Source organism: Perca flavescens, chromosome 9 (genome assembly GCF_004354835.1).
Source record: "Perca flavescens isolate YP-PL-M2 chromosome 9, PFLA_1.0, whole genome shotgun sequence".
Taxonomy (NCBI): Eukaryota; Metazoa; Chordata; class Actinopteri; order Perciformes; family Percidae; genus Perca; species Perca flavescens.
In genome coordinates, this window is record NC_041339.1 from 23760483 (window position 1) to 23786777 (window position 26295).

General features: G+C 41.9%; 1 protein-coding gene across 1 annotated transcript in view; it reads right to left on the bottom strand.

Annotated features, from left to right (window-relative positions):
- ptprsa (protein tyrosine phosphatase receptor type Sa) overlaps window positions 1-26295 on the bottom strand; it is a 244961-nt gene that overhangs the window by 186537 nt on the left and 32129 nt on the right. Inside the window, exon 2 of the mRNA XM_028587830.1 lies at window positions 10190-10286. The gene's annotated coding sequence lies outside the window, so the exon portion shown is untranslated. The remainder of the gene's footprint in view (window positions 1-10189; window positions 10287-26295) is intronic.

The window sequence follows — 26295 nt, forward strand, 5'->3', positions numbered from 1 at the left end:
TTTAATGAATATGTATTACTTTTCAGTGCTGTCTGTCCTGTTTGTCCTTATTACCATTTACATTTAAAAACTAATCAAATTAACATCAATTGTTTTAATTTCAGTGATGATAAAAAAATTACATTTTTGAGTTACAATGTGCTACAAAACAACAGCAAAACAAAGATCAGCTGCAATAAAATCTTGCTCTAGTAATTACTCATATTCCAAATTAAAGGGAAAAAATATTACATGGATTTACAATAACTTCTGGTCATCATCACTCTTCATCCTACTCCTTTCACTTTGCTGTAAGTGAGGAGGATTTTGGACATGAGTTCATCCAATCACATTGGCTTTAAGATGAAACAGCAACTCTGATTGGCTGGTAGAATTTGAATTTGAATGGTGACAGCTAGTGTCCACTTTGTCCAGTAGGGAGGCGAGACACAGACTGGAGACACATTAATCCACTGACCTACAGGCAGTTACCACCAGCCAAAATATTGTCCCCTAGCCCAGCCACAACTGCTCAGCTAAAGAATACTGGTAGCTGGCTACGTCAAATCACCTTCCTGATGCATTAAGGACCAGGGTGTATGATGGGAAATCAAAGGAAATGAGATTAAATTTTGCAGTCTTTGGAAAGGGGGCTACAATTTGTGAGGCACAGTGCATCAAATGAAAGGCCTCTCCTGCCCAATTGGAAGGAGAGTAGCAATATACTTTGTGTGAACTTTTCAAGGTATGCAGGCAGTAATGGATGGGAACGGGCCCTTTTAAAAAGACCCATCTTAGTATGTTGGCAGAAAGCCATCCTGAGCCACAAGCAATCCTCCACTGCCCTCTCTCTGCTCTTTGTTTAAAACCCAGCGTGACATGTAACACACTCTAAAGAGGTGTAAAGGGCTGTGTATGTGTGTGTGTGTGTGGGTCTAATCAATTTAACTGGGGAGTAAAAAACGTGAGTAAAAAACATGTGATTATATCACGTAGATTTCTCCCTTGGCCTCTTATTCACACTACTACGCCCCTTATTTAATCAGGCCGGTAAATCTTAGCAACAACCCAGAGCTCTCACCGCCATTCCCCTGGTGGCGTGAGCCTTAACATGGTGAATTTTCATTCGGGTAGGGAAATGCGCTCAGTGGCCAGTGCTTTAGAAGGATAAAAAGAGCACTTACCGCCTGACATGTGCAATCCATAACGGAATAATGAGACTCCTCTACACTAGGAGCTCTCTTCCCCTGCTCTCCCCCTCCATGTTTTGTTTTCCTTGTGAGTGTTCATAAATGCCATGTATATTCAAAGGGCGGAAGATGTGGCGAGTGCTCCAGGGAAAGCGCTTAATCGTTTGCGTCTTGTTACCGAATCGTGTAACATCATGTAGTGTGTGAAGATGCTCCAAACGACCAGTGAACCTTGTCGAAACAACTGGCCTCCTGTCAGCTGTTATGTCTCCAAGTGAAGCTGATACTCACCATGATGTCTGCTTATCACTGTTGTCCAAAAGGAAACACTAGCATCCAAGAAAAAAGGGGAAAAGAATGCCTCCCAATCATACATAAGTGCTCCGACATCATAAATGCAATATAGTTGGTTTGCCTGATTTTAAAGGACTTGGGGTCTTGAATCGCAACATTGACATGAACTTGATGTCCATAGACACGGGAAAGATGAATAAATTGCAGATTGAAATACAATTTTGAACACAACATCTATAGTTCTTATGAAATAAATACACAGATTATAACTTATTCAGAATGTACAGTCGATCTACTATGGTGTGATGCATAGTAAGCAATAACTTCGCCCAGTTGGTGGTCATAATTTCTTTAAAAATACTTTACCTGGGCGCCTGGGTAGCTCACCTGGTAGAGTGCGTGCCCATATATAGAGGTTTACTCCTTGACGTAGCAGCCGCAGGTTCGACTCTGACCTGTGGCCCGTTGCTGCATGTCACTCCCCATCTATCTCCCCTTTCATGACTTCAGCTGTCCTATAAAATAAAGGCCTAAAATGCCCAAAAAAAACTTTATAAAAAAAAAGAATACATTACCTACTCTATTAGAAGAGCATTTGTTCTTAGACCTAATTTGCTTTTTCACATACCATGCATCTAAATCAAAAAGCTCTATGCCACCGTTAAAATATCAGCAAACTGTATTTCGTTAACAAAAAGATGAATGAGGCTGGGTTTTCCTTCAATATATTACTGCTTACTTCTATTTACAGAGATGCTCAACTCAAAAGCCAACAAAAGGGCGGAGTGTTACAAACGTGTCAACACTGCCAAAGTTTAGCTAGTCCATATTAACGTGCATACTTAAAATTCTTTCTTACGCCCTGTCCTGTTTTTAACTCAATATAAGAAAAAATGTGCTTCTTTCCTCATTGTCACCCTGCTCCCCTCCGTTCATCTGTCACCCCTAGGGGTTGAGGTACAATCACCTCTGATAGCAGCGGGCCATCGCTCACTCTGTCCCTGGAGGCGACAGCCCACTTACTGCCAACTCGCGCTCAAATGGAGGATATTTCATCACCCCACCAAAAACACAATTAAAAACATGCGCACGGGGCAGTAGGCAGCCCTCCAGAGCCACCCCTAGTCACAAGTTTAGTAACTCTGAGCCTGCCTCGCCCTCATATTTACCGTAGATATCACTCTTCCTGTGGTTGAGTGTTTGACAGCTAAGTTGGAAAGTGCTATGTGGAGTTTCAGTGCGAACAAGACACTGGAAGGGAGAAAGTGGACCAGCACTCAGTGCTTACCCATCTCAGAGAGAAGAGCGGTAAGCACGTCCGCCGTTGGTGCACGCGTAGCCTTAAAAAGTTAACTGATAAGTGACTGTGCACTGGGCTAGAATCCTTTTTCCTCCCTGGAAGCCAAAATGGAGGATAGTGTGCTGGGGTTTGTGGTGATGACACACGCACACACATACTGTACACACAAACGCACACAGCAAGCAGCAACACAGGCAGACTGACGGCTATTAGAGTGCAACGATGCTCCCTCTTATCTCCCACCACGATAGAGATCTACAAAGAGCTTGAGAGAGATTATGAATTCATTACCTTGATACACAAGTGAGCACTGCGATAGGCAGGAGTTTGAGAATGGAGATTGGAGCTTGGTGGGTGTACTGGGAGGGGCAGGGATGGGAATGAAATGAATTACATGCTGCTGGGTAGAGAATACATTTTTAAGCTCTCTTTGCATTTTTAGGAATTTTTGCATGCATGCATGTCATTACAGGTCATCATGGGGTCCACCGTCTTGCTGAGCGTCACTTCAATACAAAAGAACATGTGGGCAGTTACAAGGTTGCAATCGTAGCTTCGTACAACAGACAGCCCTCACATGTTGTCTCTGATTTCTAATTTACAGCAATTAAAACAATATCTGGACAGGCTTCATTTCAGCTTTCAATGTTTTTTTCATTCTGTTTGATTTCTTCCATTTCCGCCACAATTTTAAAGTAACTAATAACAAAAGAAGTGCAGCATCTGTGATTGGTGTTGTGATTTTGGTGAAATCTTTGGTGCTGCTCGCTGGTGTTGTGTTTTGACTTGCTCACTCCTAAGAGAATTGCGAGCAAAATCCCATTTTTGTGTATTCAATCCGTCATTAAATACATCCTGGCATGATTGCATGATACAAGTCCTCACTTAACAAGTCTAACAATGGGCATTATGGAGAAAACATCAGATAAATGCCTAAATTATAGAGTGTTATTTGCTGATATAATGCATTAGAGTCTGTATAACCCTCATGGAGGACTTTTCTGCTACCAAACACTCACTCCCGCCTCTCTCTTTCTCCTTCAATTCGCCTGCATTTCTTTTAACCAGCTCACTCTCAATATGGCTTTCTCTCTCTCTGAGTGTTTTCCCTCCAGCTCTGTTGAACTCAGCCGACATTTGAAGGCAGGTGAAAGAGTGCAGCTAAATAAACCAAAGGATTTCAAAAGAAAAAGTGAGGACAGAGGGAGACAAAAACACAGACAGTGAGGGAGTGTTTAGTATTACTGTGTTTAACTGTGTGTCCTGTGAATACTGTTAAACTGACAAGGGTTGTTTTATATGGTGCCCACTGCTGCAGTACAATTCAATTTTTTAGGTTGACATTACTGGACTGAGCGGACAGTTAGTTTAACTGCCACTGCTGTAAACTAGTGAAGGTTTCATATGTTCTCCACTGGTGTGTGTAGGGTTATACCAGTACTTGCCTTTTAGTAAACACTATATATTAAATATTCATGTCAATACGTGATGTTGCTGTTCCACCATGACTACAGCTACATATGTAAGAAGGAGTCTGTAAAATCAAGCACATTTATTTTATTTATCCATTTCATTTTAAGAAAATCATTTATAATTTAATTATCCCTGTTATACAAATATTGTATCCCAGAATGTAAAGGTGTGATTTACTTAAAAGTGGCATAATTACATAACATAATTAAAGATAATCATTAGTCTGTGTTTTATGTGTGTGTAAGATGTTGTATGAGAGGCATGATAGGACTACTGGTGTAAACAGCATTCCTATTATGTTTGGGATAAAAAAAAAAGATCAAATGTAAACTAACGAAAAAATGTAAATTCTGCTTGCAGACATATCCAGTAAAAGTCTTATTGCCTTATTATGCTTAATCTTTTATGTGCAAGCTTGTTTTTAGTGTGGTAATAAGCACTTTTACTGAGCAATAAGTACCTGTAATGGTATATCACCATATAAATCTATCTTTCAGCAAAGTTAGAAACACATCTTTGATTGTTCTGCTGAAACATCCCAGTGTATAATTTATGCTGTGTATAGGGGTGTTTTTATGCAGTAATATGTCATTACTCTGTGTACATGTTTGGATGTGTAGCGTCCTGTGAATGTGTCTTTTGTAAGTATGTGTGCCTCTGAGTGATTTTTAATGTGCTGCATGTGTATTTCAATGTGTGTCACTGTATACAGTGTACTGTATGTGTTTGCATTTGAGTGCCTTTAACGCTTTCGGGTCACTGTGCACGTGGTGCTGTGTGCAGATGTAAGTGAGCCTTTCAGCGAGTGTTTGTGCACATGCCGTTGAGTGTGTGTGCATTTCTATACCGCGGAGAGGCGGGTGAGGCCAGGGAGGCTAGGAGTGATGAGTGATGCCAGAGGTGGTTTTCTACCAACCCCTCTGCTGGCTTGCTGGCTCACTAATGGCCTCCTCAGTGGGTTGGCTGACCGACTTGCTGGCTCTCAGTGGCTCCGTCTTCCTTATTTGGTATAGTGAAAGGTGGGGGATGGTGGCCGCGGGGTAGTGGATGAGGGTGCAGCGGTGCTCTGTTTACATGCAGGTTCAGAAGGTCAGAACGCCACAGTGCCATGGAGCAAACACAGATCACTTAAAGACAGTAAGAGAGAGAGAGAGTCATTGCTTCACGGCCGTCGACTGGATGGATCGGGGCAGATTTGCCGTGAAAGAGTGTGATAGTGTGTGTGTGTGTGTGTGTGTGTGTGTGTGTGTGTGTGTGTGTGTGTGTGTGTGTGAGAGAGAGAGCAAAAGAGGAGGGCTGATAGCAGGACATACTTTGGTGAAGCCCCGGAAAAAGATAGCTTCTACAGGTAATTTCCACAAACATTCACACTCTGTTTTCTCTTTACCCTCTCTTGCTCTCAGGCCCTGGACAGTTGAGGGGAGTCAGTGAAAAGGAAATTAAAGGCAACCATCCTTATAGTTTTGCTCTTGTCCGCTTGACTGCCTGCATGCCTGCCTGCTTGCCTGCTTGCCTGCCTGCCTGCGTTCCCTGGGCAATGTTTATGCTGTGCCCTGCCCAGGACAGAATAGATTCGCCCACACAGCACTGTGCTCTCAACCAGAACCTAAGTAGGTCTGGCAAGCCCGAGCCACAGTCCCATTCACTCTCCCTCCTCTGGATTAGGCCCTATGGCCTGGGGCAACACAGCAATGACTGCATTAATAGACCTAAGATAGTATCTCTCCACCCCACCCTAAAAATATCTATCCAAGTCTTTCATATTAGGACACATCAGCAGGTTGTTTATTTCCATCCATCAGCTTTCCCAAAGTTTAGCAGGATAGTTTGCAAACTACTTGAGGTAGTTTTGTGAGTCTTTGAAGTGTTAAGTGTTGAGTGTCTGTGGGGTTAGCCAAAGCCCTCTATCTGGTATAAAATGTGTTAGAGGGAAAATGAGTTCACACTCCAAGCTGTAACAAGTTGTCAGAATTGATGGTTGAGCTGCACTCAACAAGTAATGACTTAAATTAAGCTTGGATGGAAACAAAATGGAAAATTACGTCATTATAAGACATAAAACAGAAAGGGGACCTTTAAAAAGCATCACGCTGCATAACTTTTCACCATCACTGTGAGAAAAGAATTATAAGCAAAACATATTTCATTCCCAAATGTCATGAAATTAGATGTGCTGGCATAATCAAATTCATTACCTCCACACTTGAGGTCAATTTACATTTCTTTAAATGCTGCTACAAATAAGTGGAGTGTATATAATTGAATAATGCTAATTCATTGCTGTGTCTTTTCTCTTTATGATGTATATTAGGGTTGTTGCTAGTACAGTACAGTACGTAGGCAGTGAAGGTGCTGCCGTGATGAGGGTGGTGACAGCACGCAGGGCACATTATCCAGCCTGTCAGAGTTCCAGTGCCATGCTACGGATAACACCGCTCTGCTAGAACACAGTGCCTCTTGACGCCAGCTGTAAAAATTAGCAGAGCTTTGTTTAATTGTGCTGCTAACATCCTAGAAGCTGCTGCTCTCTTTTCCTTAGAAACTAGTCTTTAAAGCTCAGCCAACAGTTGCTGCTGCCAGTGCATTTAGGTGCAAAGGCCTTAGGGAGGCACCTGAATCAGCATCGCCTTGCACAGGTGAGCATCAAACCGAGATAGATCTCAAAAGGTCCAATTTAAACACCACTACAAACCAACAAGCAACAAATCTCAGTGGGCTTATGAATAAAGGCTTTCTTTCTCTAATGTCTAAATGTTGATTGTGCAATTTTAAACCAAGAAAGCATTCACAGGCCCCACTAGTGGCCCCTCGAGGCCATGTTTCCACTTTAACTCAATACGACTGAACCAGTGACAAATCTACCACCTGATGTAAATTGCCATCCTTAGAACCAAACACTCTTCTCACTAGTTGGGATAAACAACATAAAACACTATTGTCAATTACATTTTGTCTAATTAGATGGACCCCCCCTTCTAGAGTTGGATACCTCATTGTTAGGCAAAATAAAACTTGCAAATTACACCTGCTGGCAAAGTGCAATCTAACAATGATGACCTTCTATCAGTGCACCACCAAAAGTTTCACTGGAGGTTTAATTGAAGTCTGTAAAAGACAGGAAGCAGCTCAACTAAATTGTCTTCCTGCTTTCTGTAGTAATAGTCAGGATCACATTTTCAGAGACTTGTGAACACATGTTTTATCTACGGGCAAATAGACTCATCAACATGTAAGATTGGTGCCTTACATACTTGCGTATGTAAGGCACCAATCTTATTATAATTTCATTTCAATGTGGCTGTAATGTCACTGCTGGCTGACTGACTTTTTAATGTGCAATGTCCTTATTCCTTTACGTGTGATGATTTCACTTTTCGTTTCAAATGAACATTGTTAAGAATATACTTTTAATATTTGAATATGCTTTTCAACGCTTACGTTTTTCTTTTTATGATGTTCTCATGTTTATATTGTTAGTTGGGTGGTAAAGTATCCAGAAGTAAAGCCAGAGCACAAGCATTTTATTGCATTGAAAGGAACCTCTGTAATTCATAATGCATATGACAAGAAACTTATAGCTGATTTTAAGCCAACATAATTGCCATACATTTTTTTTTAATTGCTCAAGAGAGCATCTCCAGCTACACAAAATTTGGTGCTTTCTGTGTTTGAGAAAACAGGGCTACAGATAAATAAATCATTAATATGTCAATCATACTTTTTTGCAGAGAGCAGATTTTAAAATTAAAGTCCTGGAAATTCTCTGAAATTCCTTTGCTGATGTGTAAATGACACAGAGTGAGGCAGTAAAACCCACCACTGTGCTCTTTCAGTTTCCAGCTTGTTGAGCCTATGGTGTGGGCTCCATATGTGCTATCTCGCCTCTTCACCATTTCTGCAGTGAAATAAGCAGGTCACAGAGGCCTCACTATCATCGCAGCCCAATATGCCAAATACAGCTGTTAATATCAGGCTGGTGGCCTCTGGCAGCGAGGTGACAAGAAGCAGGCCACCCCCTGCACATGGAGAGGGGATGTCTGGGCCTGCAACTGCTCTAACACCCATTAGCTCACACTCCTCTGCAGTCTCTGCATGTCTACCGCTCTGCCAGCAGCACTAATAATCAAGTTATGATATGGAAATGAGGATGGGGCGTGCAGTGTATGTAATGGCAGTGGATTCAACTACAGTAGATATTTCAGATCAAAATTAAACTATCCACTGGACTGGAGCTGTAGAGATGAGGACATTTTGCCAGACAATTGAGAGATTACATTTTGACCAGATGGTGTAATATCTGGAGGAATAAGATTAATCTACACAGACATACAGTGCACGTATCAGAGACTATTGTATTCTGTTAAATGTTACCGTTTGTATGAATAGGTTGTCTGGTTGTGTATGTTTCGACGACATTTAATTGTGTAGATGAAGTCAGTTTAAGTTTAATGTGAGTGATTGAGATAAGTGATAAATGGAGTACAAGAATGTGAACGATCATCAGACTATGACATTTTAATAATAAGTCATGCTATAATGTTTTGTTTTACTTCTCTGCCTTTCTTTGTGTGTGTTGGCTTGTATAAACTAAATGTGCTGTCATGATGTCCAGTATTTCCCTGTGTGAGTGATTTTATTTTGAAGAGACTATTCCAGGAAAACAAAAGTTAAATAAATAAACAAAATGACACAAATAGAATTAAAAACAGGAGTTGATTTCAATTAAAGGAGGCCTAGGGTGTTATTTCAAGGAGGATGCCAAATGCAACATAGAGTGCAAAAACAATTAGTTAATCAATTTCAAAGAGAGTACGTGTAGGAAACCTTTTTAAATGAATGCTGCACTTAGTGGTATGCAACAACATGGAGAGGAGTGGCTATGAATGGACATGGAAAAAGTTGGGCGACTGAGTACATTACACTTCTATTCTGATGCGTGATAGCTTTCAAGTCTGAAAACTAACAATGTGGTTTGTTGAATGAAAGAATTGCAGTGGTACAGGAGGAGCTCCTCAGTGCCAGCTCGCTGTGACAGGTAGATGATAGCTCTCTCTCTCTCTCTCTCTCTCTCTCTCTTTCTCTGCCTCAGCCCAGCTGTCAATATGGATGGACGGGTTTAGCACCGGGAGAAGGGAAAATTTGTGGAGGAAGATGACAGTTTACGATGTGTCACATGATCATTAGGAAGGGAAAATAAGGACACTGGTCCTGCAGTGTCACTTTCCATCAAACTTCAATAATCTTTCACACTGTTGTGTGGACGTCTTTGCCCAAAGTTCTTTACATCTCGGCACACAAAGTGTACAGAGCATACAGTATGAATTAAATGGAGTAACTGGTGACTAAGCAGAGATAATGATTCTTGGACATGTCAAACTTTCTCTGGGTGTTTTCCTCTACTGTTTTGATGAATTGCTTTCTGTCCGAGTCCATTAGTGACAGCAAAAAAATGATTTATTAGACAATAGAATTTATCTGCAGCTTTTCAACTGGGGGGGAGGGGAGGTAAGATGTTCTGTCACAGCCCCACTTTGGGAATTACAAACAGGAATTTTAACATAGACTTTGCCTGCTGCATATTTTAAGGAAAATTGATTCAACGATAGGCATAGGGTTGGGGACAGTTATTAAGTGTCATCTGCAATGGTGTGAAACACGAGAAGAACATGGATAGAAAATATCTTACATGGGATTATGCCACACTGTGACTAACAAAAAGCTGAAATCGGCAGATATGCACTATGAAAATGGAAAGGTGGAGGAAAGGAGAGAGCAAGATGGGCTGAAAATCAGACAGACCTGAGGAATATAATAAAGCATATTTGTGCCAAACAACGTAAAATCAGTTATTATGCAGGGTGTAGGACTCCTTTTGGAGAACTAAATTACTCTCCTAATAAATATGGCGGTGCATTGTGCAAAAAAAAAAAAAATAGTTCAGGGGCGCACTTACCACTGGGTTGTTTTCAAAACCTCTTTAGCTTCATATCTTCAGCTGCTCCAGCGGCTTCTTCTTCTACTTCTTCTTCTTGTTACTCGCTCACTTGTACCTTTAAAGTAGATAGAAAAAGGGGGAGAGGGAGAAAAAGAGAAAAAGATGAAAGAGAAACATCAATGAAAGGGACTACTAAATGAACTGCCTCCTCAAGTGGTAGGTGGGGGAATTCAAACAAACGCTAAGATGAGCTTCTCTCTCTCTCTCTCTCTCTCTCTCTCTCCTCCTTGCCCTTTGTGACCGCAGGACGACAGTTCTTGGGCGAAGAGGAGGTTTACCGCTGATTGCCTGAGAGCAGTGGAGTGCAAATCTGCATGAAGTCCCTCCTTTCTTTCTTTATTTTATTTTTTTTTCATTCTCTCCTTCACATCTCTAATGAGCCTGGTCCAAATCTGTGCGTGTATGTGTGTGTGTGGGTGGGTGGTTGGTTGGTTGTGTCTATGAGCGTGGTCGACGTTTGGATAATTAGTCATGTACTGCATGTACAGATCCACAAGTTGATGGTTTCCATAGCAATTTGTGCATATGGAGGGATGTATCCATGTTTAAGTGTGCATTCATGTTTGTGTGTAGTTATTCTGTAATTTAAAATACTAAAATAGGAGTGTATACTGTAAATCGACTTTGATTCTTTTGTTTCTGTACATGTAAAGGTTCATGGGGCTTGTGTGAGTTTCTATGCATCTGGAGGCCATGTCTACTGCAACAGTATTACTCGATATTCGGTCAACATTGCGGGTCAAGTCTGCAGCTGTGGGCGGCCATGAGTCCAACCTAAGGAGCTTCCACTGAGCAGCTTACGCCTTCTAGGTAACGACATGATATCAATGCTGGCATGTACAACAGGGGCATCATTGATTAATATGGACAGTGAGGCTCCTATAGAGCTTCCCTAAATGCACTACATGGCCTGTTGCAGTAGACTTGTCAAAATAACAGAGTTTTGACTTGATGTCGGGAGTTGAAAATACAATATTTATGCAAGTTCTGCATAACGACATTAAATCACTATGCAGATAGAGTGCAAGTAATGAGAACACATAATTCATACCCTGCACAAATGCAATGCCCATGCTATGATATCATCCACAAGGCCAATTATGCTGACTGCTGCTACAGTCAAGTTCTCTGCTTCCTTAAGAAATTAAAATCTGGATGTTCACATCATATGGGTGGGACGCTGAAATTGAACTTCCACTTGCAGATAGAATTTCAAACTATATTTTATGAAACTAAATTGCTACTTCTCAAAAAGTGCTATCAAATTTGACATTAATAACACAACTTTTTGCTGAGAGATGAAAAAGGAAATATTTAGCAGCGGAAAGGTCAACGAATGTCTACTGACATCTATCTGTCTTCAGCCCGATGTTAGTTACTTCTCTCTTCCTCCACCCTCCGTCTTTGGATCATGAACAGAACGCTGCTTGTAGACAGTCTCCCAGAATCCTCTGTGGGCATTATTACCTCAACGGCCGACGGTCAACATGATCCTTTATTCTGACAGGCCACTGGGGTCAGGTCGGCCCTTGCTGGCCAATCAGTGTCAATTTACAGGCTGGCTACAGAAGGATCCCCTGATACACTGACTGCAGTACAGGGGAGATTAGGGAGTGGATGTGTACGTGTTTGTGTTACAACATGGGTTTGTGCACATCATATAGAGTGCATATGGGGACAAATGCAGTTCTTATGAAGCTCAATGAAACTGTGTGTGTTTATGATGGTAACAATGTGAGTATGCTAGAGTAAAATTAAATCATTTTGCATGAGGTCAGTCTTAAAAGCAAGCAGCACTTGTTTGGCTAGTTTATGTAAAGATTTGTCTAGAAATAAATAGATGTGTGGCTGGATACACATGCACATGTGTGTCAGTGAGCGAGAGAGGAAAGTGAGGAAGATTCTGCAATGCTTCCTCCTCCCACACGCCTGGCTGCCAAGACAAGCGCGGGGGAATTTGTTTAATGTACAGCATTTATTCACTGCACACACGCTGTTGCACTACCGCTTCCTCCGTCGCATGAGACACTCCCTTGGCTGGGCGAGTCGCCATTAATAAGCCAGAATAAAAGGTTGCATGGCCAAACAGCACGGAAGCTAAAACTGATCCGAAATGAACATCTCTCAAGATAGTGGAAATCTCGCCCGGGCGTCCTCACAATAGCGTGCAGGTGAGAGCGTGACGCTCAGTGTTGTTGCTTTTGCCGCGGATCATGGGTTAAGTTATGCTTCGTCCACTCATGTGGAAAGCAGCTCCGGTTTGTTTTCTCATGACCCTGCAACATATTGGCATTGAGTTTGGTCACGGTGCTGGGACAGATGGCCAAGCATCATGGTGCAAAGGCAAATTGGGAAATGAAAACATGCATGCTCAGAAATGAGTCCATGTATTTTCTCTCCAGCGACGTGACCACATAGGGTACATTCACAACAGAAGAACAGGAAACTTTCACTCACTGAGCATCCATGAAAATATAAAAGCCCAAAGTAAGAAAACACAAGGCTGACCTACTCTGCGCAAATGTCAACAGGTCTGCAACTGGAGAAGTAAAACAACCTTAGATGATTAAATGTCAACACACTTTCTGCCTTGATGTGACAAAAGAAAAGAGATTTTGTTTCTCTTTGACTAAAGAAAGTGTTGCCATGGTAGCACCCGATGTCTTCCTGCCCTGTCCTGTCCTGTCCTCACACTCACCTCCTTACTCTCCATGGTTCTCCAGGTATAAAAGAACTGATATGCCCGGAAGCAATTAAAAACGAGATAGTCGCCAGAGTATAAGGATAAGAGGAGAGAACAGAAAGGATGACGAGAAAATGGGAAGAAGAGGAAATGGGTGTGAAGCACAGAGAAGGTATGAGTGGAAAGGAGGGGGAAAATGCGAAGTTTGAGATAATCAATAGGAAGGGATGTGTCAGAGAGAGAAAAGCGGGAGGAAAAGTGGGAGGTGGGAGGAGGAGAGCAGACTGACAGGGGAGGAGAAGATAAGTCAAGAAGAGAGAGGAGTCAAGAAGGGACAAGCTGAACGAGAGGAAAGCCGTGAGGAAACGACAGGTGAACACAAGACAAAGGAAAAGACAGAAGAGAAGACAGGCGTGGAGAGGAGAAACTTGGAGGAGAATTAAGGATGAGCAGAGAGGAAAAGACAAGATAGGAGATAATGGGGGAGGAGACAAAAGAACGAGCCAAGAGGAAAAGAGAGTGGAATAGAGAGGAAATGACAAGTTGAGAAATAAGATCAGGAACAGGAAGAGATCAGGGAAGTCCAGGGGATTGAGGAAACAATAGTGCTTCAATGCTGCTTCTATATGTGACTGATAAAGAGTTTGAGCTCTCGGCTGCTGTCTACGGTACACACTTGTGAATTCATATGCGAAAAAAGTTTGACTCCAAATTTAGTTCTCTCGCGTTTGAAAATGATAAATAAATTAAAGCTTAGTTATTTCCCAAAAAGATAGGTACCTTGGTAGACAAAATAAGACCTTAACACACTAGACCCTTCCTTCCTGAAAAATCACAGATTTATCAAAACATTAGTAAGGAAGAGGTGATCAAATTACAAACCTTTGACACCATTTACCTTTGAATGATTTCACAATTCTGTGCCAATGTCACAGTCACATTCAACTGCTTAACATATGCTTGAATGTCTTTCGTCAGCATAGAAACGCATTCAGAGAAACTAAAATGATTTGCTTTAAAGCTTATTTGCTCATATTTAAAGGTGACCTAACACAACATTTATTTCAGTTTAATTCATATCACACAATACATATCAGAAAGATTGTTCTGACATACCACTAAGCCTGTCTTTCTCTATCAGGAATTTAAGCTTCTGCCCAGTGCAAAGAGAGATGCACTTGGAATTCACTGAATTCATGAAGTAATCGACCTCAGCCCTGATACAGTACATATCCACTACGCTAGGTTTTGCTGCCTTTATTCTGATATCATAATATATTCTAAAGCACGTTTACAATGTTTTTTTTGTTTTTACAAAACAGGCTGTCTAGGTGGCACTAAGTGTTCTAATAAAAAAGAAATGTTTCACAAATGTCATGGGTAAAATCCATTCAATAGTCACAATGTGCAGCTGTCAACAGCTGTGGGTGCTCTCCTGATGTAGGCGCAAATGTCCTTCAACAAGTCTCTACCTGTCTCTACTACTGCTCTGGTTTAGAGCTTTAGAGCTGAATGCCAAAAAATGCAAATGTAAAAAAGGAAAATTGACCTCATGGAAATTAGTTTCAATTCAAAGGCATTTAGCAAGGCACTGAGGCACCAGTCGAGGCCCCTTTGGGCTCTCACAAAGAAATAATGAGACATTCATTGGATAATAACCTCCTTTAGTCATTCAAATGAATTCCTATTTACTCCAGGCAACATTCTGACCCACACAAGACTGCAAATGACCAAATGTCTACATCTTGCTTGTACTCTTCCTTTGTTTTATACAACTAGTATCCAGTATCCAGTGTTCATTCATTCCAACTGTGTGTATGAATGCATGAATATGCAGCAAAAGTCTTACAGCATGCGCAAAATGACAATTTAATTGCACAATTAAAGGCTGCAAGTCGATCAGTGTGTTCCAGTCCTCTATTTTTTACCTTGGAAGGATGGGCGCTGAAAGGTGGTGCTGAGGGTGCTGCAGCACCCCCTGTTGACAAGGGGTGAAACAACACAGTGGTTAGATATTTTACCATAACTGCTGGGCTATCTGAACATGTGTTATACATTTTTAACAGCATATGATAAGGCGCCTGTCAGAAAATATATGAAAAAAACATCAATTTGATGTGACAGCGTCATCACGTCAGGTCGAAGAGTCGGAGGTCAGCTAGCTAAACTTGCTGAAGGATTTGGCCGTAGCATATCAGTGGTGCAGTGGTTGCAGTACGAGTGTGTCTGCGATACCTGCTCACCTCTCTGCTGGAATCTTTGCTGGAACAGTTCAAGAGCCTGAGGAGCTAACGCAAAAGAAGACTTCTTGGGCCACGTTGGCCACATCTATATCGCCAGCCACTGCTGGATTTGAGCAGCCATGTCAGCCAAACTCAGGAAGGAGATTTAGTACAGAAGCATTTGAACGATCAGTTTAGTCAGGCTGGTTTTTGAAGTGGCTGTACTGTGTCGGATAATGTGTTTTTTGCTTTTTTTGCAGCAATGCAAGAGAGAAGGGTTTTTGCCATGTTGAAGAAAAGATCAGTCCCTTCACGAGCGGGGAATTTTGCAACTGGAGTACGGTAAATATTTTGATATTATGTTTGATCATGGCAGTCACATGTTGTCGACAGGATGTGAAAGTAACTTGTAACGTGTGTTACTGCAAAGGAAAGAAGAGCGCAATCTCACTTAGTGGCAGCAGCAGACAGTTGTGGCACTTGCGGTGGTTGCAGGAGGAAAGTGTGTAAGCGCGTGTACATACATATGCATGCACACAAATTTATACTGTGCAGAACCCCTCAGCAAAAATATGCTTGGAAGTCTGCTGTCTTCGAACTGAGAAGCACCTGATTCAGCTGCAACACTGCTGGAAGATGCCCAGAGAACCCTGCGTCAACTAGTTTCCAGTTAAATACTTTGTGAAAAGCCTTTTTGTCATAGTGATTTCAAATTCACTGAAATTGTCAAGAGTTGCCTTTAAAACAAACTCCTCACTCAACCAGAGTGCCTTTGTCCTGCAACCTCATTATTCTCCACGGCTGCCAACTAATCCTTTACCTTTGTGCTCTGTCAGAGAACCTCCACACACTCAAACACCACCATTCTCAGATGAAACACTCCAGCAATGAGCCACTCTGACTGAAGTTTCATTAGTGGGGGCCTGTTTTGTGCAGATAAGTGCAAAAGCGTCCATTATACTAACATGCTCTCAGCAGAGCCCCAGTCATAATTACTGCCATGCAACATTGGTTAAAAAGTCTATGAGGTGACCTGTCTGATGTACACCGGCACACACACGAGGGAGATCTTAGTGCTTAGGTTTGGAGTGTGCTCATGCGTGTAAGTTTTTTTTTTTTGCATGTATAGATTCGGACATCTGTGTGTGTTATTGTTCAATGGTGAGAGCGTGTCTATCGGCATGCTGTATGCGGTGACTGATATTCAATTAGTCCACCTGCCACCTCTACACGGCCCGGCATTCCAGCGCTCAGTAAATCAGCTCGCCTGACAGCACACAGGTCGATATTAATATTAACGCCTCCATAAATAATGTTATTGTAGGCTCTCATGTTAATGGTTCATGATATGATGGCCGTTATAATGTACAGTGCGTGTTCTATTATGAATGTGCTGGGGTTTAACAGGGAGCGAAAGAAAGATAGACGGACTAAATCCCCTTCGGTGTCCTTCAATAGGGAAGTTAGTGACATTGGTTTGGAAAGGCGCCGAGCTGGTCACAGCTGTGTTCCCAAGCCTGACTGGCTAGGGGGTGGGGAGGTTGTAAGTGTGTGTGGTGGATTGGTGGGGGGTTTAGAGTGGGAGGCTGTTGGGACTGGACACAACGGATTAATTATTATAAATCATCTCCCAGGCCACATGTTTATGGCTGCTACTCAAACTGTTGCCTGACTATGCGATTTCCATCTGGTACGCTACACTGTGTGTTCGCAAATCGAGAGGACTAGAGCTCAGTAGAAGAATGGCTTTGCTGTTTGTGACAATGGCCTATATTTTCATTCTGACAGCAAACATATCATTGTAACGTCTTTACGGATTAGCTGGAAAGAGATGTCTGTCATCAAACTGAGACTGTGGGGTGTTTTAAAAGTCAACTTGTTCACTTGACCTCAGGGTCAAAACTAGGGCAGAGAGGCAAAAGCTTCAGGAGTTTTTGCTTCACTCATTCAGGGATGAAATGAACAGGGGATGCATGCTTTTGTCTGCTATCTGTTATGTGCTATCCACATAGTTGGAAACGTTTCTTTCAAATAACTTCTCAGTAGACACACTCCTCTACCTGCTGGCCTTTGAACAGCTTCACTGGTTCAATTGCAAATTCTTGACAGAAGCTCATCTGTTGCTAAGGGAGAGAGCAGTTTTACTCATTCACATGCTCCTTAACAGATGTTGACTTATTTTCAGACACTTATTTTATAATTCAAATTAGGGGATGGTACAGTAAGTCACAAGCTTCTCCGAACCCTCTCTTAGCTGTGGCATAAATTGTGCCCTGAGTAGCAGCACACTCATAAATGCATGCCTTAGCATTATCAACAAAGCATTCAAAAACACTGTGCCGTCCAATCATGAAATAATCGTAACAATTGAATTCCAAATTTCCATGTCTAGATGCTTCTTCTTTACACAATATTGAGAAATTAAAAGAAAAGAAGAAAGATAAACAAACATGTTTTGTTATCCCCTCGCAGGCAGCAGCTCGCAAATAATTAAATGATTGAATAAATCACTGCAGAGAAATATTAATCAGCTCTTACGCTCATCTGCGAGGGAGGAGGTGGCTGATGCACTGCGTGGTGATTGGTGGGGAGAGGAGAAGATGAGTGTCTCACACACACACACACACACACACACACATGCACACACACTCTAAATCATCCAATGTATTATTACAGTTATCTGCCATTGTGGAGTATTCTGGGAAATATTTCTAAACTGACTTTGGCTTGAGTCATGATGTCATCTCCCATCACTACACACACACGCACGCACGCACGCACACACACACACACACACACACACACAAAGCCCGGATCATCCCCACTAATCCACTCTCATTAAGGATGAACTGCATGATAGCGTGCCACCACCATCAGCCTCCACGGGCCCCTTTTACCACACTTTCAGCGCGTACACCCCACCACCGGGGATAAGTGGCAGTTTTGATGGTGATTTTAATAAATTACTGCAGATTGCATGTTTGTTGCCACAATTTGAGTAAACAGAACACCTGCCACACCTGTCAGAGCTAATCAGGCCCGGTTTAATTAATGGCGACAAAGCTTGTATTTCACGGCAGTGTGTTTGACCAAGGGAAGTTAAGCACTTTTCACTGCACTCTTCAGAGAAGTGCTTCTTCAAACAGAAGAGGAATTCAAGACGAGACAAGCTGCGGGGTGACAAAGCTGGTGAATCACTTTTCTCTGGTAAAATGTAAAAGGATTCAGAGTTTTAGAAAAACTTCAAATCAATTATTCAAACACTTTCATTGTTCCTCGGGATGGAAGTGAAATAGTTTCTCAGGATGGAAGTGAAATAGTTTCTGCACTCAACAGTTTTTACCTGAGGATTGGAACATAAATAGAATGTTCATGCTCAGCGCTCCTCCACATCACGAGAAGGTCACTGCCGAGTGGAGTCTACCTACAAGCCCCTTGGGCTGAACAAAAAATGCCACACGGATACTTCCCTTCCAGCTCTCTGCCTCCAAAATAACTCTCCCTCTGTGGGGTTCTTAAATAAATTACAGATATGCTATCCTCCCAAGATGTGATCTCTGTTCTCCAGCGCAAATTAAAAATTTAAGCCCATTTAGGTTGGTGCCCAGTGTAACTTGAAGCAGTGTGGTTGCAAGGGGTGATATCCAACCAGAGTTGTGTCACAGAAGTACTTAGTAGTGATGTTTGTTGCTCTGGGCTCTGCATCCGGAGAGGAAGCAGGGTGGCCTTGATGTTACAGAGACTATATCGCGTAACTGAAAGGTCACGCCTTGATCTCACAGCACAACAGTTTTTCTACCCGCAGCTACGTGGTGTGTCAAAGTGTCAAGACACCAAACTCTGACTTGCTCCCTCTATGTGAATCATCCCGTGTGACACCAGGAACCAAAGACTCTCCTTTGAGTACGATTAAACTGTGGGCCAATTTTTGTTTCAACCAGCCTGCCCTCCTACTCTTCAAAGTCCCACACATGTCAACATGCTTGGTGTGGTGCGGAGCGGTGCTGTTGGGGCACATGGTGACGGCGAACCGACTGGACGTTCATACTGATTGTGGTCAAGCGGTCAGAGCAGCGGGCGGAGCAGCTCCAAGAACGGACTCTCTTCTCTTCTGTTGCCAATCATTGCAACGCGGCGTCCACGTTGTTACAAGACGCACGGCTCACCTCTGAGACCCTCCACACACCGTCGCCCAGGCTGCAGTTGCGTAAAATCCCCGTCCAAACTGCCCCGAGTGCGCTGACCGCAAGAAGCACGGAACACATTTTTGTTGCATTAAAATGAGACGTCTTGTAGAAATTTAGGATTTAGGTGCTCAACCTGACTTCTACCAAGATGAGCTGGGATTTTTTTTTACAGTATGAATCACAATGAACATCAACAACTGTACAGACTTTTGTAATTGGGGTAGGACTAGCTCACCAGCAGATTCAAATTCACAGCTGTATAGAAGTTAGTAGGTTCCAAGTCCAAATCACAGCGATTATCACTCAAATCATTTAATAAACTAAACAAATTAATTTGTCCTAGACAAAGGCAGCATGCCAAAAAACAGGATTACCAACAATCTCTTATGCTTGATTAAAAAAGAAAATACACTATTAAATACACTGGAGAATTGCCTGGGAGGCTTGCACATCAGCAAAGCACATCCTATTAATCTAGCGTTTTAGAGATGGGTAAGGACCAAAAAGGCTAATTAAATGGGAACTCTTTACAAAAAACATTATCAAGTAAAACAGGAGACACTATGGGAAGTTAATGTCCTCCGATCATTAAGCAGCAGAGGGCTAAAGAAATTAGTTTGTGTGTGCGTGCATGTGTGCCATGGACGGGGGGGGTGGGGGGCAAGGGGATTTAATAGACCCAACCCCACACTGAACCCAGAGAAAGCATTTTGTCATTTGACCTTCATTAACATATTCTATTCATTGCCTCAACTCTGGTGATAAATCAGGAAATAGCTCCTATTGTATCTTCCAGTGGCGCAAAGTAAAGCATTTTCCTGTACCTGACATTCATTAGCTTTTGTCTCTTTAAACAATGAGCAGAGCCTCGATCGAGCTTGGGGTTTAGAACGTATTTGTCTTGGGGAGACTTAACTAACAAATTAAATCAAGAGACGATCCGATCTCTAGCTCTCTAGATCTCTACTTTAAACACTTTCAAGTAAGGTGAGGTACAGTATGTGATAAAGAGCAACACCTTTAACCTCAGAGTGAAGATATGAAAAAAAGAAAAATGTATTGGCTTTTTTGGAGCAGGAGGTTTTCCAGAGGGAAATGGCTTTCCTCCACTGAAGCATTGCTGGATTAACCTAATCAGAGGATTAATCAGACTTGAAACATTGGAGGCTGTGCCGGTGGCCCCTTTACCCGAATGTGCTGGGCAGCAGAATTAGGATAGAGAGCAGGAAGATGGCGTTCCCATAACCTCTCTCTCAAGAGGCTCACTGCTTGCCAAAAGACCTAAAAGGCAGAGGGAGAATTAGAAGCTCCCAGTTTGCCCCAACTGCCTATTTGAAACTAGGTCCCTCTTGCAAACCTCTCATTATCATTCAGACAAGAGTTTATAAGTTTAGAATTTGAGCTCTACTGGCGGCGTATCATGCAAGACAATGGTGTAACTAAGTGTAAGTTGTAATAATGAAGTTCATCTTGAAAAGGCAAAAAAATCTGAAGTCAGCAATAACCCTGTCTACCCGCCTAATTTTGTCTTCCACATTTTTAGCCAGCTATATCCTAAATGCAAAAGTTCACCATTTTCTTTTGGTTTCAATTCTTTTTGTTAGGTGAAAACTTATAAACAAGCAAATCACTACAACATAATAGCACTAGTGTTGAAAATGTGTAGAAATTGAAAATTTAAATAGAAATTTAAATTATATCGCACGATCATATGTGAATTTGCGAGATCTCGTGGCTCCTCGTGACTTCAGCCTCATGGCTACAGCCGTTCCACAACAAATCCACACCTGGTGGGTATTGAAGGACAGCGGAGCACGGAGCCGACACACAGCGGAGCCGATCCGCAGCCGTTCCGCAGTAGGTGGAAATTGCGGGTAAGCGTTTTCACACACCGCCTAAGCATATGAACAAATTACAAAAATGTGTATGCATCTGGACAATGAGCCGACGCACGGGACAGGCGTCCGCTCGTTGTCTTCTGTAGACGTGCCGCATGATGGTTAGCGTAGCCTACACAGTGGCACAAACTCGCTTCATGCATGTTGCGCACCCAGCTGCAGCCCACACATTAGCAAGTGTGCAGTAGAGAGAGAGAGAGGGAAAAAGAGAGATAGAGAGAGAGAAAGAGAGAGGGAGGTGTGTTTGTCGGTAAGTATGAAGTTAAACTAAACGTTATAGCTGTGAACGTAGCCATGTAGTGTGTACAGTTTATCTGTCTGTGAATAACTGCTACAATTTCTCAAGGCCCAAGCCAAGTTCCCGTGGCTACCTGCTGGTTAAAGTAAAGGGGGTTCGCAGCCACGGAACTAGCGACAACTTCAGCACAGGCTCACTGACTTTTATGGTGGACTAGCTATTCTCATTTTAGTAACAAGCTTCTCCTCCAAGTTTTGCTTTAGTGATTTCTCCCTTTGTTGCAACGGACAATCACTAAGCTTTATGTAAATAAGTATGCAATGATATCACCAATATGCAAATGAGTGTATGATGTCATTTGCATCTAAGCACTCTAAAAAGCAAGGGAAAACCCTGCTTACTTGCATTCAAACTCTCAAAGGACAGCACTCAGCTGTGATTTCTGCCTCTTCAACACAACAGGCATCAGAGTATCAGCCACTATTTAAGTGCAATCCTGCTTCCTTGCGGGGATTTAAAGACACGATGAGCCGATTGCCCTCGAAACTGGCGGAAATTAGCTCTTGCTGTGCCATGTTTGCCTGACCCTGTAATAAAGGATCAAATCTGGGAGGCCAGGTGCTTTTATTTTTTAAGCCTGTGACCACATGTTTATGAGCAGCCCTTGGAAATTTGGCTGACAGAAAAAGAGGTATTTGCAGTCAATCTGCATTACAGAGATAAATAAATAAAACTTAGCACTTATCTGTTTCCATCTGTCTGCATTAAATTGTTGCAGCAACTAATCTCACCACCTAGGCTCAGCAAAGAAAAATAGAACTATAGCACATGCCCATGAGAAAAAACAAGAGAAGCCTGCAGTGTGAACAGGGAGGGCATCATTGATCCCTGCTCCCTGGTAGACAGGTCATTGATCGCAGGATACAGCTGTGATACTTGGCACACCTTGCTGACTCCAACCACAACTTTGAATCCGCTCTTAACAGTGAGAATTTTTCTCCTTCCTTTTGTCAGCTGACCAAGTGATGCAGAGAAGGGGAGGGGAATGAATCCTAAACTGTCCTCACATAATTGTGTGGGAACATCATTTTTCAACAGCAGCTTTGCTTCCATCCCCAGGAGGCACTTTTCTCAAACAGTGATCATTATGTTATGGAAGCTGCTGCCGAGCAGGGTTGAAAATGCAACAGGAGCCAATGAGCAAAGGCATACACTCCTTGGGGTGCACAGGCGAACACACATGGGAGAGCCATCGAGGGGAACGGGAATAAGAAGGAAAAGTCGAAGTGAACGCAGGTGGCCCATATTTGATCTTTTGTACTCCCTGGAGATTTATCGATCCTGGAATCTCATCAAGGCTTTTTTTTTGCAAGGTTAAGTAAAACACAGACATCAAAGATCAACGTGTTTTTCTTTGCAATCCTCCTCCACAAGTGCCCTTCCTACACCCAGTGTTCTATTTAAAGATTTGAATCTCCCAACATTCAATATGAATACACTTTAAAGAGTATATGTGAGAGGAGAGCGAAAAAAGCACTTTAAACAAGTAGCGGCAGGATGCCGTCTGATCAGCCAGTGTTTCATCTTAGCCACATTATCTCCAAATTCAATAATGGTTCTTAAACTCTCTGAAAAAAAGAAGGGGCTGTTCTGTCTAAACTCTCCTGCTATTTATGGATCCAGACCATATTTAGTGGGTATTAGACTCCTGTTGGTGCCCCATCCGTGTCTCCTCAATCCCTGCCAAAAGCACGCCATAATATACTGTATATAGAGCTGATGCATAGACATTGATGTCTGGTGAAAAAAATCCAGATTCACTGTACGTTGGAGGGTTGTCTGTCAATGCTCAGCGAGTCTTGTTATTGACTCCAGGATGCTACTGATAACAGTTTGACAAATGGGCCCCACTCTTCCTCCTTCAACAAACAATACATCTCCCTATGTCCCCCTGTCGCCCACCTCTATTAGATTCTATTATGTGATATGATATCACACCCTGGCTGAGTACAACCAGAAAGTGCTGGTGAGAACATAAAGGCATTGTGGGTATGATAAGAAAATCCTGGCGATGAGCATAAGGAGATCCAAAATCTTTAGGATCCATCTAAAGGGATTAATAGTCATCCCTGTCACTTTGTATGAGGTTTCATTGCTGAGCCAGTAAGATACAGTGACTCTGCTGGACACACCTTCACAGCAGAGTCCTTTGTGGCAAGAAATTTGAGTGATCACATGATAAAATAAGGGTTGACTAACTCAAATTTTAGAATTCAAAAGTGAAAACCTAAAACTTGGTAAAAGGTACACCAGGAAGTACTGTGGCTGTGCAAAATCCAACGGCCGTTTACAGAAGAAAGTTTGCCTAATTGCCCAAGCTTTATTAGTTAGTTGGTTTAGATAACATTGTTAAACTAATGTTGAAAAGACTATTGCAAGAGAGTGCTTTTCACTTATATTACCTACAAGTATTTTTTCAGATTATAGGTCTTAAAAGTGATGAAATTGCAGTCATAACACCACTTGTCTAACCTTGATGCACACAGGAAGAGATACTTCAACAGCAAAAAGACAGTTTGCGTTTGACGTTTTAACGATGTATATTTACAAAGTGACTAAGTGAACTAAGGTTTTTGTTTTGTTTTTGGTAAAGGTTTCAGGTAAATTCTTTTCAAAAAACCGGACATAAAAAATGTTTGTCCTACCCCTGGCTCTTAGATATTGCTCCAGTACAAATTCAGTTTATAATCCAACTATGGGAATGCAATTTCCCATTTCCACGTGTGTTCATCTGAACAGAGTTTAGTCAGCACCTCTTTGACGCTCTTTGAGAGAGGCCTTTCATTTACTTTTTAACAGACACACACAGAGCTAGTGTTGCCATTCTGTTGAAAGCTATCATCACACCAGGATAGGTTTCTTCAAAACCCATCATCACAGTCGGGTAATATAAACACACGTTTGCATAGAGAGGGAATAAGTGCATATATCTCCCAGTCAGCTAGCTAACTGGAATATTCCTTCAAACACCTTTAGATTGAACAGGAGAGTGGTAATTAAGGGGTAATAGTAAGTGGTAATAGTAGCAGCTGAAATGAATAGCTACAATATATTATAGATAGAGCGGTGTTTTTCCATGATATGTACACAATAAGAAGAGTCATTGTAATTGCACAACACTTTCTTCAGCATAGCATGATGCTGTAAGTGTAAGGAACAACTTGCATTAAACAATCAGCTATAATATAAATAATGAGCAGCCAAGGCAACACTTGCAAAGTTTTTTAAAATAATAATAGACCAGTTTTACCAAGTCTCTGCTCAGATTAAGTAAGAATTCCAAAAAAAGACTATTGCCTAAACAGCAATCAGTTAGTGTACAACATTTGATATTTGGGTATCTATCTGCAAAAGTATTGCTGAAAAAGAGCATTCATGCTAAATTGACCTTCCCTAAAAAAACAATGATGACACTAAAACTAAACTAACTAAAATCCTATGCATCAGCTTTAAAAACATGCTCATGTTTGATATGACCTTTCAGTAGCTGCGGACCGGTGGCCCAAAGGCATCACAGCTTTAGAATGGAGCATGCTAATGTTAGGTGTGGTTTGTGTCCCTTGGTGGTATTTAGGACAGTTTGATAAGAGTTCATCTCCTTCGCATCCTGCTTGTCTCTCTGTCTGAGAGCAAGTACAGAAATAGTGTTTGTCACCAACCACACAGCAGGGCACCTTTCACACACCGTGTCCAACAAGCCTGGACGGAGGCGCCAATATGTCTGCCAATGTGTGTAGCTTTTCAGGATATATTGTAAGCTACTGAGTGCGTGTGTGCCAGTGAGTTTCTTTTATGATTTTAATAAAGAATGCTGCATATTATCAATGACATACTCACCAAAAATACTTGTCCCCCAGAAACCAGGAGTCTTCAGTGTCTCCATTTTCAAAATAATTAAATTTTACATTACATTTCTCCTCTCACTAATTACATACATTTGAATTACTTTACTTGGAGGGGCAGCTCTATTGCTTTTGGTGTGGTACAGTATTAATATAATCTGACTTTTCTCTGAAAACTGTTTTATAAATTCTCATTTTCATAGGATTTCACCAGTGTAATCTGAACTGAGCCAAACTGAGCACAAAACTCAAATGAGAAAAACATTCAATACTGTGCCAGCTCAGAATGATACACTAGAGCAGAAGGAAAATGATCTGTGAGGGTGAGGGGAGCAGCAACAGATAAGAGGATTACTCCATTATTATCTACCCCAAGGGCTGTTACCCTAGAGCAGAGGAACATGGTTAAAAAGGGCAAGACCTTGAATTTTCCCCCTGACATACTCACATGGTTTAAGCGAGGCAGAGTCGCCACATGACATACTATCCCACTCTGCACAGGGCAAAGACATGTTTTTAGCCCAAGCTCAGAAGCAGCATCGTAAGGGTGTAACCTTGCTCTCCTGTCTAGCCTTCCTCTAACCTTCCTCCAGAGACACTGGATGGATGGACCTGATATATGGTTTGGAATGTGAGGTTAAGTGTGCTTTCAACAATCTGGGGATTTTTTTAAAATCTTTTTTGGGTCAAAATGTTTGTTCTATAATCAGATAAAATATATACTTGAAAAGTGCCTGCCAAGGATATCCCAGAAATCCAATAGTGCTCCTTAAAGGCTAGATGGTGTCAGTACAAAAGATACTCTCTTAAAAGATATACTCTAGTATATGGAAATATTAGATATTAGGATAGACTATATCTTTTGATAAACAAAAACAGATTTGCAGCATTTTGAAAAAGAATTTCTCAGTTTCTCTTGTAGTTCCCCAATAAG